General features: G+C 38.3%; 1 pseudogene; it reads right to left on the bottom strand.

Moving 5' to 3' along the window:
* Window positions 1-2641: 2641 nt before the first annotated feature.
* The window catches only part of LOC104993400, a 7972-nt pseudogene continuing 7051 nt past the window's right edge, over window positions 2642-3562 (bottom strand).

Below are 3562 nucleotides of genomic sequence, written 5' to 3' on the forward strand. Positions count from 1 at the left end.
TCACGTCCATCGAGTCAGTGATGCCATCCAGCCATCTCATCCTCTGTCGTCCCCTTCTCCTCCTGCCCCCAATCCTCCCAGCATCAGAGTCTTTTCCAATGAGTCAACTCTTCGCATGAGGTGGCCAAAGTACTGGAGTTTCAGCTTTAGCATCATTCCTTCCAAAGAAATCCCAGGGCTGATCTCCTTCAGAATGGTTGGATCTCCTTGCAGTCCAAGGGACTCTCAAGAGCCTTCTCCAACACCACAGTTCAAAAGCATCAATTCCTCAGCGCTCAGCCTTTTTCACAGTCCAACTCTCACATCCATACATGACCACAGGAAAAACCAATTTATTCGTATTTTATTCTTTTCGTTGCAATGGTGAATGGGATTGTTTCCTTAATTTCTGTTTCTGTTTTCTCATTGTTTGTGTATTGGAATGTCTGTGTGTTAATTTTATATTCTGCAACTTTACTATATCCATTGATTAGCTCTAGTAATTTTCTGGTGGAGTCTTTAGGGGTTCTACATAGAGGATCATGTCATCTGCAAACAGTGAGAGTTTTACTTCTTCTTTTCCAATATGGATTCCTTTTATTTATTTTTATTCTCTGATTGCTGTGGCTAAAACTTCCAAAACTATGTTGAATAATAGTGGTGAGTGGGCACCCTTGTCTTGTTCCTGACTTTAGGGGAAATGCTTTCAGTTTTTCATCATTGAGGATAATGTTTGCTGTGGGTTTGCCATATATAGCTTTTATTATGTTGAGGTATGTTCCTTCTATTCCTGTTTTCTGGAGGGTTTTTATCATAAATGGATGTTGAATTTTGTCAAAGCTTTCTCTGCATCTATTTAGATAATCATATGGGTTTTATCTTTCAATTTGTTAATGTTGTATATTACCTTAATTGATTTGTGGGTATTAAAGAATCCTTGCATCCCTGGGATAAAGCCCACTTGGTCATGATGTATGATCTTTTTAATATGTTGTTGGATTCTGTTTGCTAGTATTTTGTTAAGGATTTTTGCGTCTATGTTCATCAGTGATATTGGCCTGTAGTTTTCTTTTTTGTGTGTGGCATCTTTGTCTGGTTTTGGTATTAGGGTGATGGTGGCCTCATAGAATGAGTTTGGAAGTTTACCTTCCTCTACAATTTTCCGGAAGAGTTTGAGTAGGATAGGTGTTAGTTCTTCTCTAAATTTTTGGTAGAATTCAGCTGTGAAGCTGTTTGGTCCTGGGCTTTTGTTTGCTGGAAGATTTCTGATTACAGTTTCAATTTCTGTGCTTGTGATGTGTCTGTTAAGATTTTCTATTTCTTCCTGGTTCAGTTTTGGAAAGTTATACTTTTCTAAGAATTGTCCATTTCTTCCAAGTTGTCCATTTTATTGGCATATAGTTGCTGATAGTAGTCTCTTTTGATCCTTTGTATTTCTGTGTTGTCTGTTGTGATCTCTCCATTTTCATTTCTAAATTTGTTGATTTGATTTTTTGTTTCTTGATGAGTCTGGCTAATGGTTTGTCAATTTTTTTTATCTTCTCAAAGAACCAGCTTTTAGCTTTGTTGATTTTTGCTATGGTCTCTTTTGTTTCTTTTGCTTTATTTCTGCCCTAATTTTTTAATAATTTCCTTCCTTCTACTAGCCCTGGTGTTCTTCATTTCTTCCTTTACTAGTCACTTTAGGTGTAGAGTGGACTTCCCTGGTGGCTCAGACAGTAAAAGCATCTGGCTACAATGTGGGAGACCTGGGTTCAATCCCTGGGTCAGGAAGGTCCCCTGGAGAAGGAAATGGCACCCCACTCCAGTACTCTTGCCTGGAAAATCCCATGGACGGAGGAGCCTGGTGGGCTGCAGTCCATGGGGTCGCAAAGAGTCAGACACGACTGAGCAACTTCACTTCACTTCACTTAGGTATAGAGTTAGGTTATTTATTTGACTTTTTTTCTTGTTTCTTGAGGTAAGCCTGTATTGCTATGAACCTTCCCCTTAGCACTGCTTTTACAGTGTCCCATAGGCTTTGGGTTGTTGCAAACATCACATTTTAAACTGAGACTAATGCCTGAAGTCACATTTCTTGTTTTAAAAAGTTCAGCATTAAAGATTTACAACTCTGGAGGAGTAACCTAATGTTATTTGAAAAATGAACTAAGTTCCAAATATCCCCGTAACTCTTAAACCACCAAACTGAAATTCTAATAATTTTTATATCCTTAATGAAGAAAAGACAACTGCAGTTATTACACGAACAGCTTTAAAGTATAAGTGACAGCAACAAAGGGACCTACTTCAAATCTTGAAGACCAAGATTTGCCATGGCAAGGTGTAAAAAATGGGCAAAGGTGATGAGATCCTAAATACCACTATCATAAAATAATCAATTTCTGTCTTTCCACCTTCTTTCTGCTACATGAGGAATCAAAAAAGTCAAACAGAGATTTGTTCTGTCTGGACCAACCATGAAATCTTTAAGAACATATAGGTATATTCCCTGTTATTCTTTCAGGGCATTATTTATACATGTTTAGAAAATACTTCAAAAATAAAAATGAGTTATTTAGCCTTGTGAATATTTTGAAATAAAGTTTCTTGAATTTCTGTGAACTCTTCAAGGAATTAAATTTTTAAGAGTCATCATTCAAAAGTTCCTTTGACATGGGATCTATCCCACAGTTACAAAGCGGCTACCTCCTTTGTTGAAAATGGCTCTCTGTTCCTTCAGGATCCCAAATCGCTCATTCAAAGTCATCCCCGTCTTTTTCCAACACTGTTTATTTCAAATTGTAGGGTGACACCTTTAGGAACTTTCTTTACATCAGATTGATCCCGTTTTGTCAAGAATGAGAGCACAGCAGTACGAGTTGATCGTGGTTTCTGAGTTACTGGGCACTGAGCTGCTCCTGGATTATCAATGGATACAGTCAAAATTCCTCCATTTGTGGTAGAAGTTCTCTATTGATGAGTTCTCTTTGCTACTACATCGTCTAGCAGTTGTTCTGAGTTCAACTGGGCCTGAACCTTCAGGCCTCTTCTGAAAAGAAAAGCTCCCTGATTAGTGTCTTTCTGATGACTTAATTTATTTCCACTCCTGGTAAAACCGGCTGGAATGTAATTTTTTCTATTTAACTGGTTAGGTCTCTTGAGAGCTGCAACTGGTTATGCCTGCAGTATTCATTTAGTCTCAGATTTGCCTTCCTTTTAAATGTTGGAAAATATCATTCTGTATTCTTGCCACTTAAAGGTGGTCGATTCATAGGACTAATTCCCTTTCGAATTCCAGTTGCTTTCCTAGATGCAAGGCCAGTGATAACTCCATAAGGACGTCTATTCCCAGGTGTCACTCTTCTTCTACGGCTCAGACTATTCTTACCAAAACCAGAATTCTATTGAATAGCCCATCTTACTCTCATTCTGAATTGTCTGGCACCACTTTGCTGAAGTCTTCTATTTAATCTCAGGAAATTCTGCCTCTTTCCTTCCTTTCGATTCAGTTTGATGATACCGTCCTAAGACATATCAATTCTGTCCAGGTTTTCATTGCTGCGGGCTTTCAGCAGCACTGTGGCTCCTATTAACTGGGTAC

This window comes from Bison bison, unplaced genomic scaffold (genome assembly GCF_000754665.1).
Source record: "Bison bison bison isolate TAMUID 2011002044 unplaced genomic scaffold, Bison_UMD1.0 scf7180017864238, whole genome shotgun sequence".
NCBI lineage: Eukaryota > Metazoa > Chordata > Mammalia > Artiodactyla > Bovidae > Bison > Bison bison.